This window comes from Triturus cristatus, chromosome 10 (assembly GCF_964204655.1).
Source record: "Triturus cristatus chromosome 10, aTriCri1.1, whole genome shotgun sequence".
In the NCBI taxonomy this organism is placed as follows: Eukaryota; Metazoa; Chordata; class Amphibia; order Caudata; family Salamandridae; genus Triturus; species Triturus cristatus.
In genome coordinates this window covers 961,673,619-961,692,317 of record NC_140593.1, presented here as the reverse complement: position 1 = coordinate 961,692,317, position 18,699 = coordinate 961,673,619, and the positions used below count along the sequence as shown (strand labels likewise).

The 18,699-nt window shown below is 45.0% G+C and overlaps 1 protein-coding gene across 1 annotated transcript in view; it reads right to left on the bottom strand.

Moving 5' to 3' along the window:
• Window positions 1-18,699, bottom strand: part of CLEC19A (C-type lectin domain containing 19A) — a 246,174-nt gene that overhangs the window by 145,164 nt on the left and 82,311 nt on the right. The window lies entirely within an intron of this gene.

The following is an 18,699-nucleotide window of genomic DNA, read 5'->3' as shown; positions in this document are numbered from 1 at the left end:
TTGACAACCGCCTTCTTATATCATTTGTCAGAAAGTTCAAGATATATAACTCCTTCCTATGGTGTTTGATAAGGAGTTTACAATGTAAAACCCCTTAATTTAGTATTTATAAATGAGTTCATAGTACAAAGTGCCTTTTTACTGCATTTGCCAAATCAGTTCTTGATGTCCCACAGCAGTCAGTAATTACTGGGCCCCAGTTGTGTCTTTCTCCTTTGGAGTCCTGGAGCCCGCGTAGGTTGGTACCTCAAACTGGAGTCCGCTTACCAAATTAAGTACTGCAACAAGCACAGAGCTATTTACTATGCACCCAAATACACATTTTTACAAGGTTTCAAGTGGAACTGCAAATTGAAGACCTTCCTAACAAGCATTTGCAATGCAATCGGTCTCTCCTTTGGGACCTTATAAGTATTTAGCGTTGCAGCACATTATTGCACATTACTGAGGGGCAGTGGGAGTTTGGCTGGAGTTTAGGGGTGGGGGAGGAGGTACAAGGCAAACCATAAAGTAGTGTAGCATGTCACTGTGCCCTTTCACAGCCCATGTGTTTAGCCAATTTTTGTCAAAATATACTATAAAATGCACTATTTGTCTAACTACTTAGAGCATTTCTCAGAGGGGGAGAATCCACTTCCTCCCCGTACAAACCCTGCTGTGTATATAGTCTAGCTTGCAGCGGTTTGGGGAAGGTATTTAGAGAATTCCGTTAGACTGGGCCCACCCCAAGGGCAGGAGGTTATAAGAGCACGTGAAGTGTGTAGACAACCCTCCCCGTGTGTGCCCAGGGTTCCACAAGGGATCTTTATCTCACCCATAGCTGTAACTCGCCCATGTGGAGTATTTTAGCCAACAAAACAGGGTATGCTACAACTTGTAGTTTCACTTGCCCGCCTACAAGTAAGGGCCTATACATCCGAGCATTTCCTGAGCCAACGGTTGATAAACCAGGACTGGTCAAAATCTTCTCCCCCCACAAGTGGCCTGCTGTCACCATGTAGCGTGGTGTCCATTTGCAGTGAATGAAGGTGTCGGATGTACCACTGCGGCTCTGCCTGTGGTGGAGTGCTGCTATCTCAGTGCATCGGGTCAATGTGCTCATTCCGCCATGTCAACAGGGAGGGAGGGGCGAAGCAGCAGTGAGGGATGGGCAAGCGACGGGGTTTCCGGTGCCTTGCACAGGAGCCTAGTGTGACTACATACACATGTGCATTCTTACACAGATTTTCCTACCATTATTTTTCAGCACCTGCACCTTCTGTAGTGTACTTTTATGATTTTAGTAAAGCTTGAATTTCTCTTTTGGCCTGTGCTTCAGGATTTCCAAAAAATTAATCACTGCTCTTCGAAAGCACTGCATAGCTAGGATATGACCTAGACTCAAACGTAACTTATGGAGTGTATGGAAGTTTATGCAAAATATATGCTTTGTACAGGAAAAGAAAACTATGACTTCTAACCATGTAGCGAAAACATTTGAAAAATCTGACATTTTATTTAATACTTTATATTTCTTTTTTACTCCATGTATCAAAAATATTCAAAGCAAGCACTGCATAGTTACCTGTAGCTATAAACCATAGCCTATTTTAGGAATTCAGCAGAAACCCCTAAATCTATAGAATTAAAATACGTTCTCATATATGTAGTCCCTTCACACTAAACTATAAGGACCTGATGAAGAATGAAACACGTTTATATTTAGAGTTGGAATACTTTCAAAGGCTTGCTGACAAAATGCAGTTAGATTAAATATGCAAATGTGAAATGTTCACAAAAAAGATGGGATGCAAGATAGAATGAGAACATCCATGTATGAAAGCTTCACAATACTCACTGTCTTCATTCGTTACTACCAAGCACCAGTATATGAATCTGCTTTGTTACACCCACAGGTCTCAATTTATCACAGTTATGAGATAGACACTCATCGACACACTGAGTCGAATTTAACCTGTAATCAAATTAAAATACATCCTCATGGATTTCGGTTTTAGAGTGTCAGATGAAAAGAAAGGTTTGAGATAATGATGTTAAGTATCGCCGCACCAAGCTTTAGTTCCCATAATGTGGGCTGATACTCTGTCATCTAATATACATATAATGCCAACTGCATTTGGATACCGCTCTGCCTCTGTGGAGCAGTTTCATGGTAAGAAGTCGAGGAGCAATCAGTAAGCATAAAGACATTGAGGAGCAATCAGGAAGCATAAAGACACTATGAAGCACTAACGTCAGCCCACGAGGACGCCAAACCGATGTGTGGGAGGGGGCGCACCTTGTAGGACCGAGGCAAAACACATGCAGTTTCTGCTATACAGGGCGCTGCCTTGTAAGGAGGCAGCAAAGCAAAATGGAGAAGGCTGAAAGGCTCGGGATGGCAGGTCTAACGGAACATAACGAGTCCCCACTTCCTCTCCGCACAACCATGCGCACTGCCTTGTAAGGAGGCAGTGGAGCAATATGGAGAAGGCTGAAAGACTCGGGATGGCGGGTCTCCTGGAACGGTACTAGTCCCCACATCCTCTCCGCACAACTATGCGAGCACAACCTGGGTTCTTACCACGAACACAGCCTCAGGGATGCCCAGATGCACATTCTTTAGTCCACCAGCATTGCAGGTCTCAATGGAGGCTGCCATCTTCCACCCCCTGATGACGACACCTGTGTCGCTCAACAGTCAAAAGACCTTGAAACAAGCATTTGCAATGCAATAGGACTCGCGTTTACGCGAGACCTATTGCATTGCAAACTGGAGTGCGAGCGGGTGGGAAGGCACAAACAATGAGAGTACGGGGCAAGAAGCCACGGACTGTGAGAGGGGGGAGGCACGTGAAGAAAGTAGTGCTCACAATCGAAAAAAACATACTGTGCAACACAAAGTAAAGGGGCCAGTAGTGATGGGAGGATACAAATGACGACATGGCCGTCATAAGGAGGGACTAACAAGACTAAAAACAATTGGAAGGCATCATTTAAGAAACAAGCCAATGAAAAAGATGGGCGGAGAGTATGCGGAGCTTCCACTGAGCTTCCACTCCATACTGAATACTGCATGCCTTGCAAAGCGAGTAGTGCATGCGCGCTGCCGCTATAGGCTCGACCTATAAAGGCCACACAGATTCGAAGGATGCAAATCGCAAACCCCAGATATAGAACAGGAGGCAGTTAACTCTACACATCTAGGCAGTTAACTCTGCACATCTAGTCATTCCGAATTTCTGTGTACTACAAGTGACAAATCATGCATGAATAGACTCTAAAAACATTATAAAGGTCTGTTGCAACACCTACCTCTTATCAGGATCAGCAGTGTTATGCCTACAGGCTGTGTCAAGTGACTAACAATGTAAAATGAGAGAAAAACTGCCTTTACCACCACATTTAAAAATCAATTAGGTAAGCCTATTGCCTTTAACATTAACATAAACATGACCATGTGGTCACTGCCAAGGATGACACATCAAACATTTTAGACAGACCCAAGGATATGAAAATAATCCATCTGAAAACACCTAGCACTTATTGTGACTAACCTTAAAAAGAGACTTATATACTAAACCCCTTCCTCCTGTATTTGTCTCATATTTCAAACTGTAAAGCTCCTTCCTCAGGGGAGGCTCCTCCGCTAAGGCGGAGGAGAATCGCCCTACTCCTTTAAAGCATTGCAAAGGAAAAATAAAAGGAAAATAACAGAACACTATCATTGCTTTTTAGTAGTGCAGTTGCACTCCAGCCAGGTTGTTACTGCGGGGCGGGCAGGGTTCCCCTGACATCGAGGGAGGAGGAGTGGTGGCTGCACCTTAAGTTCACATGACGGTTTGGTTGGACGTCTCAGCCGACCAAACCGTCATGCGCACTTTGCATGTTCTCCACAGGCTGTATTGTACCGAACCACAGTGCTCAGACCAATCATAACGCTGCTGTAAGCCAGCGTTGTGACTGGTCAGGGGATTCTGAGAGGCTGTGTGCTTCCTGGTTCCTGCTGGAGGAGAGGCGGCGGATGCTGACAGGGACCACCAGGTAAGTTTTCTTTTCTTTTTTATTATTCTTTTTTGGAGGCCTCCCGCCTTCCCCAGTCCCCCGCCATTGTTACCTACCAGCCGCCACTGCCCATCCTATGGTGTTTGTCATTGTGTTCACAATGTAAAATCCTTTCCTGTTGTTTTTTGTTTGCTGATAACTTTGGTGCTTTTTGCTAAATGTGCACAAAAGCTTCCAATCAGTTAGCAAAACTCGCTAAGTTTCAGAATTTAAAGTTTTGTGCAGTTTGGTCCTCTAGTTAAATACATATGAGTAAAAAAAAAGCATTTCCTATTTTAATTCTAAACTGATCTCCACTACAAAGAAAAATCCACACAATTGAATAACAAAGATGGGGCATGAAGATTGAATTTTATTCACAATTGTACTTTTGCTTACTTTGATTTGAATCTGTTCACTAGTTTTTGAGAAATCAATTTAACTAAAATGGAGGGTGTGCTTCAAAGGTTCATATTAGAAAGAAACGTTGACCATTATTTAATGGACAGTATGCACACTTAAATTCATGGACGATTTGTAGAGCCAAATAATAAAACAAAGGAAACTTGTGAGACAAGACAACTTTTAATCCCATTATTCATTTAAGGTTCACAAAGTCAAAGCTGAGCTCCCAGACCTGAGCGCTCTGATTGGCTGACCCCAACAGAAAATGTTTAGTTGTGACTGCCATTACGGGATGTGGAACATGGCCCCAACAAACTGAAAGAAATAAAGCAAATAACTGGGAAGGGTGAACATATCTGACCCTCAGGCCTAGGTGGAGGGACCTAAAGCCCCTCTTGGAGTTTGTCAGAAAATAAGTTTGATGAGCTAGGTTTGAAAATTCACCTCAGTGTTTTTTAACTCTGGCATGCCTGGACTTTTGTATCTGTAGAGAGTTCACAGATCAACAGCTTCATCGATCTGTTTTGGGATACTCTGCAGGAGTTTGCAAACTCTTTACTGAATTTGCATTCTGATAAACACTTCGACCCATGCTGATCCAGTGGCAAGAGTTCTATGCCGAGTCTGTAGCCGTATAAACCCGTGGACGGATGTTGGCGCCCCCTACTTGAGTTTGGCTATGTGCATTTAGTATTGGCTTTAGAGCCCAACCTGCAGCCTTGTCATGCGGCCAGCTCACATGTGGCCAACCCTAGCTACACACCCCTTCAGTTGTGTGTGCAGATGAATAGCCACACAATGTCCTGCACCAGCTCCCTTCCCACCCAAACCAGCGTGTATGGCATTTGATCCTGGCAGAAGAGGGTAGGTCGGCCGGCCTTTTGCGGACTTTGCAAAACCACACAAGGAAATGCCTTGTGAGATACCTGCCGGGTATCGATGAAGAAGATGGCATATGACCAACTCTAGTTGGGTTTCTCTATCAGGTACTACACATAGGTTGATTTAAAAGGATAGATCACACCATACAACCACCCATTTGTAGATAGATTTGATTTTATTAGGTCCTGACGAATCATCACCAGATTGTTTAACTACCAGGTGAGAAACATGTTGACCGCACAACAGAGCGCCCTACCTGAGACATAATCTCAGTCTTGCGCCTTTGTTTCTTTTAATCAGGGTTGGAGACCCAGTGATTAAAACAGTCTTCGCTGGTGCTCCTTTACCTATTTTAAAATTTCTTTCAGGTTATACACCTCCACACTTTCACCTACACTAATTAGGCCCCTCACCCCCACTGCACCAAACGGCATTTGGAATAAAAGATATCTGCCAAAGAGCCCCTCATAGGGAGCCCGTCAGGTATTGCAGCGCCGACCTGACGAGGAGCAGCCCATATGATGAAGCATGACACCTTGCCGGTTGTGTGAGGGCCCTATATTCCAAGAGGAGGAATTCTCATCCTCCTACACTTCATGACCACATAAAGCCAGTTCTCCCTTGTCTCTATATTAGGAGCAGCATACCTTTTGTATATTCATTTGAATGAATGAAGCAGCCTCCAGCATGGACCTGGCTGTAGGATATGGGCACAGGCCCCTATCTCTAGCCTCTCTGCCACAGCCATGCACCTATACGCTTTGCAGGATTCGGATATCCTAAGATAGAGCACCATTTTGTAAAAAAAATATAATTTTATTTTTTAATAGCAACTCCAGCCATGGATTCACAAATTCGCAGATAACGTTTTTCATATCCAAAAGAAGATGCCCACTATCTCCTAGTAGAAAAACCACAGGAGTTTTACCCATAGACCAAACTGAGATCTGGGTGAGTACAGTATAAAAGCAACAATATCTCAGCAGGATACAATGTAATTACTTAAATCTGTATGTACAAGACATTACAGTTTAGCGAACAAAAGAGAGGAGACTTCAAATAGTTCAATCCATGCGCCCGTAGGCGTCATATATTATACGAAGATCAGTAAATATACAGAACAGTTGTAACAGCACTGTAGGGTATAAATAGCCAGGCAACCCTAGTGATATGTGTACAAAGTGCTCGTGACAGTGAAGTAACGGCGCAAGTGACAACGTGAAAGATACCACAGCAGAAGGCGCAAAAGAATATACAGTATTTACAGATTAAAAGGTTCAAACATCAACTTATTCAATGGTACAGTTCGTGATTTCAGTTATGTTAATGAACCAGGGGTCAGAGTACGCCTAGGGAGTTCGAGCTGGTGGGCAATGGTCGACGGCGTTTCGATCCTCTCAAATTAGGATCATCCTCAGGACCTGGGTTGCCTATTTGTAGAGTGCTCTGTAAATAAGAATAGGTATCAGGGCGGCTGGAGTTAGAGGGAAGGACAGAGAAAGGGAGATAAAGAGGCAAGCAGACTGTAAAATAGGTCTACCTGGAGCGTATTGAATGAAGCGCTGGTGTAGCAACGTTGATGAAAAAGGACGGCGGTGGAATGAAGAGCAATTATAGGAAGGAGTCCATCGCGCAGTCTATGGGAGGCAAGAGATAGGCAATTTACCAAGGGGCAGAAGGCAGAGATGCAAATCAAGGGGACGGCGGAGTGAACCGAGGACTCACCGCTGTTGAATGGGGAGAACCGAGGACGTGCGGTTGGTAGTCACTCGGGGTTGGCTTTGAATTCCGGGAAAAGAAACGAGGACGTGCGGTTTGTTCGTCACTCGAGGGACGGTGGAACCGGCCTAGTGAAGAGGGTGAAAAGGCGCGGAAATGAGAATTGGAAAAATAAATGAAGGAAAGTTAACGGGACATGGCAACAGCGTGAGCAGCGACTTACCCAGTCGATGAGCCAGGGGCATCAGAGGATTTCAGGGGTCAGGAATAAATCCGCAGTATCGGACAAGTCACAGTCGTGTACTCGTCGCGGTCAGTGCCAAGAATGAAGGACGCGAAGCCTTCTATAAGGCGGGACTGGTAGCGATACGGGAAGGCCATTCATTGGGTAAAGGAGGCACAGGGGCGGGACTATGAGGCGGGACTGCTGGCGATGCGGGAAGGCCGTTCAATGGGTGACGGAGGCAAGGGGGCGGGACTGTAGCTAGGGACGCTTCCAGCGCGGGTGGAGAGCAAGGAAAGGGAAAAGTTACGCTTGTGCTGATCGGGCAAGGGATGTAACCAAGGACGCGTGGGATCAAGGCGAGGCGGGCACAGAAACCTAGAATGTCATTGAGGGGTAGTATAGAACAAATCAAAACCATGTGGTTGGGAAGAAGTGAGGATGTGTACATGGGAAAGAAAGTCTTAAAGGAGACGCGCAAATAAAGAGAAAATCCAGCGTACAGGAGATAAAAAGTGAAACCATGTACATATGAGGAGCACAATCCCATGTATGGGTATACATGTCAGAAATAACATTATAGTCGATTGGTAGAGGGAATACCTGTCCAAACAATTATCAACAAGCAAAAAAATGTCAACAGGCTAATTTAGGGCAAGGGGAAAGAAAACAGCATGAAGAAACAATCATGAAGGCAAGGTGACTGGGACCTCAGGTGGAGTAGTGGATAGTGCTATTCCACTCATCAATGGTGTTAAAGCCCTGGTTCACCGAATTACAGCGTGTTATCCATTTGCACTCAGTCTTGTTGAGGAGGGCTTGAAGATTGCCGCCTCTGGGGGGAAGGCGTGGTTGGTCAATTATCTGCCATTTCAAGTCACATGCGTCATGATTCTTGTCCAAGAAATGTGTCACCAGGGGAGCTGTGGTGATTTTACAGTTTATTCTACTTTTATGCTGGATGATTCGTTGTTTAACCATCTGTGTCGTCTGTCCGATGTAGATGAGATGACAAGGACATTCAATCGCATAAATGACATTCTGTGAGCGACAATTAGTGAACGTGTTCAGAATGTATGATTGGTTGTTGAATCTGAATTCCTTGGTGTTAGATGTAAGTTCACAGACGCTGCAAGATTGGCATTTGTAGTGGCCCAGTATAGGTGGCATACCCCAGGTGGAGGTAATAGTATTTGGTATGGCCAATTTGGAGGGCCAAGTGATAGCATGAACCAAGTGATTGGATAGATTATTGCCGCGTTTGTAGGAAAAAAGAGGCGGCTCTTGGAATGATTTATTGGTATGCAAAAGTTTCCAATTTCGTGTGATGACCTTCTTGACTTGATTGCTGCTTGGACTGAACTGGGATACAAAAGGGATACGAGAGTTGATTTTCTTCGGTTGTGGTGTTAGTAAAAGATCACAATGACAATACCATGCCCTTTTACGGGCCCGTGTGACCAATCTGCGAGGGTAACCTCTGTCGGTGAGTTTTTTGCATAGGATGTCAGATTCCCTGAAGTAGTCCTTTCGCCATTTGCAATTCCTCCGGATGCGAAGGAATTGTCCGTAGGGAAGTCCATCTTTGAGACCACGGGGGTGGTAACTTGAGTAATGTAATAGTGTGTTCCTCTCTGTGGGTTTCCGGTATAGTGCCGTTCCAATTATACCTTCTTCCACATGTATGTTCAGATCTAGGAATGGTAAATCATTGGTAGTGTGTTCACATGTGAATTTCAGATGAGTTTGGGAGTTGTTCAACCATCCGACAAAAGATGTTAAAGTCGTAGCGCAACCCTTCCAGAGTAAGAGGACATCGTCAATGTATCTACGCCACAATGAAATCTGGTGTCTGAATGGATTGAGAGGTGAAAGTATAAGAGAAGTCTCAAGTTTATGGACAAAAAGAATGGCAAAATTTGGGGCAAAACAAGCACCCATAGAAACACCTTTGATTTGCAAGTAAAAATCTTCTTTGTACAGGAAATAGTTGTTCTCTAAGGCAATGTGCAACAAATCCATGATGAATTCAGTGGGGATACGAGTAGGTCTAGGTCTATTTTCAAGTAATTCAGAGATGGCTAGAAGGCCTTCGTCATGAGGGATGTTCGTATATAGGGATTCTATATCTAAACCAGCCATCAATTCGGTTTCCATATCAAAAGGTCTGTCTTCAATGGTCTTGATCAAGTCCATACTATCTCGTATAAAAGTATCAGTGAGGGGTACAAATTCCTTGATGACAGCATCTATGTATTTTCCCAAAGGCTCTAGGGCAGAGCCACAGCCAGAAACAATGGGTCTACCCGGAGGATTCTGGAGGTCTTTGTGGATCTTGGGTAAGACATAGATAACGGGCGTTCGTGGGTGAGCGTTGTTGAGGAAAGCAAATTCTTTGGGAGAAATGATATTTCTAGATCGAGCTTGTTTGGTGATGTTTTGTATTTTGTTCCTCAGGTCCGGAAGTGGATCACAGGTGAGTTTCCGGTAGTGGGCCACATTGGCCAGTTGTCTTCTAATTTCCCAGTCGTATTTGTCATTGTCCATAACGACAATTCCTCCACCTTTGTCTGCCGGTTTGATGGTTACATCAGATTTTTTCTTAAGGTTGAGTAGGGCCTGTTTCTCAACCAGAGGGAGATTATAAGGAACAAATTCAAAACTCTTCTGTATGTCCGTAATCTCATGGAGCACTAGACGTTCAAAAGAAAGTATTTCTGGAGGCATGGTATGTGACGGTGGATTGAAAGAGGAGGGGGGATGAAATTGTGGGATGTTGGCTTGAAAAGTGTCTGGTCTATCCGCAAAGAATTGCCGCAGTCTAATACGTCTGAAGAACTGTAGCAGGTGTACATGAAGATCAATAAAATTACTACGTTCAGTGGGTACGAAGCTTAAACCTCTACTGAGTAGTTTAATTTCATCTTCAGAGAGAATATATTTTGAAAGATTGAATATGGCAATCAATTCTGGGTTGGTATTAGATCCAGGAGCGTCAGGTATCGCATTGATGACGGGGTTCAAGGTATTCATAGGGGCAATCATTGTTGAGGGCCCCAGCGATAGAATTTGTTTCTTGTTTGTCTCTCTCCTGAGTATTGGTTTTGGTAGTTGTTGCGTGGACGTGGACGGTTCTGGCCGCGTCCGCGGCCTTGTTCTAAAAAACCGGGTGGTAACAAGGATGGAAGTCTGTTGGTATTCCTTGAGGTACTGGGTTCTTCGTTTGGATCTGACTCTTCAATTGAGGTGTTGGAGGAATCCGAAAAGGTGATGTGTTGATTGTTCCTGAATCTACCCCAGTTGCGTGTCCTAGGAGGATTATAGGGAGTGTTGTAAAATTCCTCCTTTAAGTACGGATAGGTTTTCTCCACGTTATAGTATTTTATATCCCTTTGTATTTTGGTGATTTTTTTGTTTAGCTCAAAGGTATTGAACGTGGCTATAGTGGAATTGATTTTGTCCAGTAGGTTTTTGGCTTCAGGAATGGAATTATCTTCCAAGATGAGTTTCTCAATTTCAGCAATCTCTTCTAATTCTTTTTGGCTGTGTTCTATGGCTGTGTCAATCCCCAAAACCATCCAATGACGAGAGCACGTAGTGGCCAGATGACTAAAGCCAGTACGAAATTTAGGGTCTTGAGTGAAGATGGCTGGGACGTTGCGTATTTGTAGGCCCAAAGGAATAATTCCTGATTTGAGATATTCCGTGAGCATACGGGCATGAAGAGTTGTGCGAATCTGTTTTTTCTTTAGTTTTTCAAGTCTGTCAAGTAAGATCTTTGAAGAACTGGTGGTAGGTGTGGTGGTGGAAAGGGAGGGAACAGAATTGGAGAGGAGGGAAGGGCCGCTCAAGATACGTTGGATATAATCTTCAGTATAATTGGGGGCCTCTCTAGACATTTTCAATCAGGAAAGAAATACTGATAGAAACAACTAATAAATAGTAGGTAATGAAGGGCCGAAGGGCCTACTCTCGCAGCTATGCAGCTGCTCACAATGTAGAAAAACCACAGGAGTTTTACCCATAGACCAAACTGAGATCTGGGTGAGTACAGTATAAAAGCAACAATATCTCAGCAGGATACAATGTAATTACTTAAATCTGTATGTACAAGACATTACAGTTTAGCGAACAAAAGAGAGGAGACTTCAAATAGTTCAATCCATGCGCCCGTAGGCGTCATATATTATACGAAGATCAGTAAATATACAGAACAGTTGTAACAGCACTGTAGGGTATAAATAGCCAGGCAACCCTAGTGATATGTGTACAAAGTGCTCGTGACAGTGAAGTAACGGCGCAAGTGACAACGTGAAAGATACCACAGCAGAAGGCGCAAAAGAATATACAGTATTTACAGATTAAAAGGTTCAAACATCAACTTATTCAATGGTACAGTTCGTGATTTCAGTTATGTTAATGAACCAGGGGTCAGAGTACGCCTAGGGAGTTCGAGCTGGTGGGCAATGGTCGACGGCGTTTCGATCCTCTCAAATTAGGATCATCCTCAGGACCTGGGTTGCCTATTTGTAGAGTGCTCTGTAAATAAGAATAGGTATCAGGGCGGCTGGAGTTAGAGGGAAGGACAGAGAAAGGGAGATAAAGAGGCAAGCAGACTGTAAAATAGGTCTACCTGGAGCGTATTGAATGAAGCGCTGGTGTAGCAACGTTGATGAAAAAGGACGGCGGTGGAATGAAGAGCAATTATAGGAAGGAGTCCATCGTGCAGTCTATGGGAGGCAAGAGATAGGCAATTTACCAAGGGGCAGAAGGCAGAGATGCAAATCAAGGGGACGGCGGAGTGAACCGAGGACTCACCGCTGTTGAATGGGGAGAACCGAGGACGTGCGGTTGGTAGTCACTCGGGGTTGGCTTTGAATTCCGGGAAAAGAAACGAGGACGTGCGGTTTGTTCGTCACTCGAGGGACGGTGGAACCGGCCTAGTGAAGAGGGTGAAAAGGCGCGGAAATGAGAATTGGAAAAATAAATGAAGGAAAGTTAACGGGACATGGCAACAGCGTGAGCAGCGACTTACCCAGTCGATGAGCCAGGGGCATCAGAGGATTTCAGGGGTCAGGAATAAATCCGCAGTATCGGACAAGTCACAGTCGTGTACTCGTCGCGGTCAGTGCCAAGAATGAAGGACGCGAAGCCTTCTATAAGGCGGGACTGGTAGCGATACGGGAAGGCCATTCATTGGGTAAAGGAGGCACAGGGGCGGGACTATGAGGCGGGACTGCTGGCGATGCGGGAAGGCCGTTCAATGGGTGACGGAGGCAAGGGGGCGGGACTGTAGCTAGGGACGCTTCCAGCGCGGGTGGAGAGCAAGGAAAGGGAAAAGTTACGCTTGTGCTGATCGGGCAAGGGATGTAACCAAGGACGCGTGGGATCAAGGCGAGGCGGGCATAGAAACACCTTTGATTTGCAAGTAAAAATCTTCTTTGTACAGGAAATAGTTGTTCTCTAAGGCAATGTGCAACAAATCCATGATGAATTCAGTGGGGATACGAGTAGGTCTAGGTCTATTTTCAAGTAATTCAGAGATGGCTAGAAGGCCTTCGTCATGAGGGATGTTCGTATATAGGGATTCTATATCTAAACCAGCCATCAATTCGGTTTCCATATCAAAAGGTCTGTCTTCAATGGTCTTGATCAAGTCCATACTATCTCGTATAAAAGTATCAGTGAGGGGTACAAATTCCTTGATGACAGCATCTATGTATTTTCCCAAAGGCTCTAGGGCAGAGCCACAGCCAGAAACAATGGGTCTACCCGGAGGATTCTGGAGGTCTTTGTGGATCTTGGGTAAGACATAGATAACGGGCGTTCGTGGGTGAGCGTTGTTGAGGAAAGCAAATTCTTTGGGAGAAATGATATTTCTAGATCTATCGACTATAATGTTATTTCTGACATGTATACCCATACATGGGATTGTGCTCCTCATATGTACATGGTTTCACTTTTTATCTCCTGTACGCTGGATTTTCTCTTTATTTGCGCGTCTCCTTTAAGACTTTCTTTCCCATGTACACATCCTCACTTCTTCCCAACCACATGGTTTTGATTTGTTCTATACTACCCCTCAATGACATTCTAGGTTTCTGTGCCCGCCTCGCCTTGATCCCACGCGTCCTTGGTTACATCCCTTGCCCGATCAGCACAAGCGTAACTTTTCCCTTTCCTTGCTCTCCACCCGCGCTGGAAGCGTCCCTAGCTACAGTCCCGCCCCCTTGCCTCCGTCACCCATTGAACGGCCTTCCCGCATCGCCAGCAGTCCCGCCTCATAGTCCCGCCCCTGTGCCTCCTTTACCCAATGAATGGCCTTCCCGTATCGCTACCAGTCCCGCCTTATAGAAGGCTTCGCGTCCTTCATTCTTGGCACTGACCGCGACGAGTACACGACTGTGACTTGTCCGATACTGCGGATTTATTCCTGACCCCTGAAATCCTCTGATGCCCCTGGCTCATCGACTGGGTAAGTCGCTGCTCACGCTGTTGCCATGTCCCATTAACTTTCCTTCATTTATTTTTCCAATTCTCATTTCCGCGCCTTTTCACCCTCTTCACTAGGCCGGTTCCACCGTCCCTCGAGTGACGAACAAACCGCACGTCCTCGTTTCTTTTCCCGGAATTCAAAGCCAACCCCGAGTGACTACCAACCGCACGTCCTCGGTTCTCCCCATTCAACAGCGGTGAGTCCTCGGTTCACTCCGCCGTCCCCTTGATTTGCATCTCTGCCTTCTGCCCCTTGGTAAATTGCCTATCTCTTGCCTCCCATAGACTGCGCGATGGACTCCTTCCTATAATTGCTCTTCATTCCACCGCCGTCCTTTTTCATCAACGTTGCTACACCAGCGCTTCATTCAATACGCTCCAGGTAGACCTATTTTACAGTCTGCTTGCCTCTTTATCTCCCTTTCTCTGTCCTTCCCTCTAACTCCAGCCGCCCTGATACCTATTCTTATTTACAGAGCACTCTACAAATAGGCAACCCAGGTCCTGAGGATGATCCTAATTTGAGAGGATCGAAACGCCGTCGACCATTGCCCACCAGCTCGAACTCCCTAGGCGTACTCTGACCCCTGGTTCATTAACATAACTGAAATCACGAACTGTACCATTGAATAAGTTGATGTTTGAACCTTTTAATCTGTAAATACTGTATATTCTTTTGCGCCTTCTGCTGTGGTATCTTTCACGTTGTCACTTGCGCCGTTACTTCACTGTCACGAGCACTTTGTACACATATCACTAGGGTTGCCTGGCTATTTATACCCTACAGTGCTGTTACAACTGTTCTGTATATTTACTGATCTTCGTATAATATATGACGCCTACGGGCGCATGGATTGAACTATTTGAAGTCTCCTCTCTTTTGTTCGCTAAACTGTAATGTCTTGTACATACAGATTTAAGTAATTACATTGTATCCTGCTGAGATATTGTTGCTTTTATACACTATCTCCTAGTGACAGACAGATGGCCAGTTCCCTACATCACAGGAAGCACCACACCTTCTTGGTTAGGCAATTTGTATTTCTACTACCGGAACTAGCATTGCTAGTAACTACAGAGTGAAACAGTTCATGGCCCACCTCGGAATCTTAACAAATCTCCATGTATGGAATAATATTGGAAGGGGGCATGCTGCTATACAGGCAGGTGCTATTTAACAGAACACAGTGAGAGTGTGAGTAACCTTCAACCGCAGATGGGCTTTATTGTAAGCTGTGACACATCCTGGACATGGGAAACAAAAACATGCTGCAGGTTGAGGCAGGGCGATTTTGTGCCCACACTGAACCAGTGCTGCCCGTCTGAGCTGAATACTGAAGCTTGTGCCACAGTCGAAGGTCGGATTCTTCTGACAGCAGGCTTTGCTGTTGATTGTATATCTCACTGAAGGCAACCTTCCTCAAAGGACATTTGTGGGATGGTCCAGTTCCTACCACTCAGCATAGCGCCTGCCTCCCACTGGCATTGGCGCAGGGAAGCATAAAAGCCGTGTTTTCCGAGTTACAATTACCTCCCCTTGGCATCTCTCAATGGCAGAAAGTAACATTTTCACGCCCAGGTCTGAATTTTGCTGCTGCAATGCCGAGCTCCATACTTCGTGACTGAGAATTACAATCAACCAATGGCCGATGAACGTAGGATGATCAAGAATGTGAATGACCTATGGCTGAGGAAAGCTGGTCTTTTAACCCTCTCTGTAAAGACTTTGGGCCATATGTATCAAGCAAAATTGCGATCGCAAACGCCGAAATTCTACGAAGTGGTATGTATGAAGACAAATCTGCGTGCAAAATAAGGAATCGCAAAATTTGCGATTCCTTATTTTGCAATTGCATTTAAGGAATCGCAAAAAAAGTGCAATTTGGCCATAAGGAATCGCAATTTACCACCAACTTCAAGTTGGTGCCGATTTGCGATTTCTTTGAAAAATGCACTTTTTTGCATTTTTCAAAGTTCAATGTGAAGCACATACATGCCCTTAGGGCATGTATGTGCGCCACATGTGCACCCATGCTTATTTCAGGGGTGCACCAGGGTGTCCTTTTGACACCCTTGCACCCTTGAAATTGCATTCTCAATTTGCGATTCTCTAATTGCAAATTGAGAATGTCTTCTCATTCATTCCAATGGGCCTCTAGGCCCATAGGAATGAATGGGGAGGTATTCTTTAATTGCAAATAGCAATTTGGGATTCGCAATTAAGGAATATGTAGGATTCGCAAATTTTATTGCAAATCCTACATACATAGTATTTTGCAATTCTCAAATAGCAATTCGCAAAAATTCGCTATTTGAGAATCGCAAAAGAGGATTTTGATACATATGGCCCTACATCTTTAAACTGATTGAGTTTTACTGAAAAATAGCAAAAATATTAACACAGGTAGCAAACGAAATGCATGTGCAATTAGCTAAATCGTGCATCTGAAATGCTTTCTACATCGGAAAGAAAGGTACACAAATCGCAGATCTAATCTAGTTTAACAAATATCTGGCACATGCATCAAAAAAGACTTTTGCGATTCCTTAATTGCGATTTTTAAGGAATCGCAATTAAGGAATTGCAAAAGCCTATACATGTAGGAATCGCTATAAAAATAGCGATTCCTACAAATTCCTTAATTGCGACTCGCAAATTGTGAGTCGCAATTAAGGAATGCCGTCCCATTCATTCCTATGGGCCTCCAGGCCCATAGGAATGAAGTGGAGATTGCATGAGCAATTTGCGAGTACCAGTAGGTACTCGCAAATTGCTCATGCAATTTCAAGGGTGTCAAAATGACGCCCCATTGCACCCCTGAAATTGATCTGTGCACATATGTTGCACACACACATGCTCTACGTACTGAAACTTTGAAAAATGCACAAAAGTGCATTTTTCAAAGTTTTTGCAAATTACCATGAAGTTCAACTTCATGGTAATTTGCTCCCCCTATTAGCGAAATCGCACATTTTTTCACTTTCATGCATTGCATTTATGGAATCTCAATTTGGGATTCCTTAAATGCAATCGCAATTTAAGGAATCGCAATTTAGAGATTCCTTAAATTGCGATTTTTGCATTTGGGATGATGCATCCCAAATGCAAAAATACCGGTCGCAAAGGGGCAGATTCTGAGAATCTGCCCGTTTGCGACCGGTTTTTACATTGATGCATGTGCCTGGTAAACAGCAATATTAGAAATGTAACATATGCAAGGCGTCACTCCTCCTTCTCAGACTGATGGGCGTCCCAACCACAGTTAAAGATACTACATCTTAGTTTAATCGTAAAAGTATATTTTCAAAACACGAGTGTCATAAATACCCTTGTAGTAATAGTGCTAACGCCACAGGCAAAATAAATAAGGAAGGGATAAATGAATAAGAAATAACTCAAAATCCATGTGTGCTGGTATTCTAAAGTCAGCCGTCACTTCTGACCTTACACGTGAGTAAAGAAAAACAGGGCTAAGACCTGAGATCAACAGGAACCTGGGCTGGGAGAATCATTTAAGAACACTTGTTCCTAGGACACTGAAGGGCACGGGTCACTCTGCTTTTTCCACAGTTCACACTTTCACTTTCAGTTCCAGCTACTGCAACGTTCTTTTCTGCAGGGATTGCTGACCTTGAGCTGCTATTCCATTTCAGGTGTAAAAAGCAAGTGTGATAAATACATTTGCAGCTTACATACTAGTGACGTTTTTTGACATTTCTATTACACCTAAGCATTAATGGAGCATATTGCCAGCTCTGGGTGGAGGGGCAGGTACCACTCTGAGTGGCCTTTGGGGTTTGAAGGCCGTGGCGCACCGTCAAGTCAGGGTAAGTCGCGGCTGCCACATCAGTAGACGACGAGACATGCATACGCAGTCGAAAATTCAATTCCCACTTCCATTCATGGGGATAAGATGGCTGAGCTTCAAGCTTTGAGCGGAGCTTCACTGACAGAGGAAATGGCAGAGCACAGGCCAGATTGCGGGCGGCCACAAAGCAATGTCAGGCCCCCGCTGCACCCGTGATTCTCCTCCCATAGGAGGGAGAAGTGCAGGACTCTCGACAGGGCCGGTGGGCTACTGTTGGTGGAGGGGGACAATGAGAACAGGCCCGGCCAATCCGGAGCATGAACACGAGCTTCAGGGAGGGTGACACCCTTTAGCACTACACTGAGGACAGACGAAAACGTCACGAGCATCAGATGATGGTGCTGTAGGGTGTAATGTTCCACCTCACCATGGGTGGTGGAATGATTGGAGAGAACGCACCCGTGCGCGTGCTGTGTTTTGGTGTACATGACGTGATGGGACGATATAAATAAATGAGGGCGGGGCAGAGCAGTCAGTCATTAGTAAGCCTTGGACCCAAAATCGTGTGTACCGAGTCGGAGCATTTATTTCTAGGCTCTTTCCAGCCTATTACACGTCTAACATGTGGGTAGCAAGACTGGTGGCAAAGAGCGTCAGCTTAGTGCACAGGAGAGAGAGGGTAGAGGCAGACAGGGCACCCACCTCAGGACGATCCAGAGGGACCCCAAAGCTGGTGGCAGGATGGAGGGGCTAATCAGGAAGGAGGACAACGAAGAGATAAATAAGATGGGTCATAGTCCCAGGGTTGGGGCCAGGTGCCACAAAAGATTGTGAAGAGTTTGGAGCAGCGATCAAGCTGCAAGGTAATGGGGAAGATATTATAGTGGTGCCTGGGGCTGATACATCTAGAGCGAAGAGCTAGGAAGAGGAGAAGTCAAAGGTGGAGAGCCTCACAACAGGAGGCAGGCAGAAGAGGTCACCTGAAATCCTTTGTCCGGAGTGTAGTAACCACGAGAAGCTGTATTGCAGGACGAGCAATGGGGAATGGAGGGATGGATGGAAATAAACAGAAGCAGGGAGCTAAGGTCAGAGTGGGGGATCAGAGGCAGTGATCGGAGAGGAGAATGACTGAGTGGCGAGATG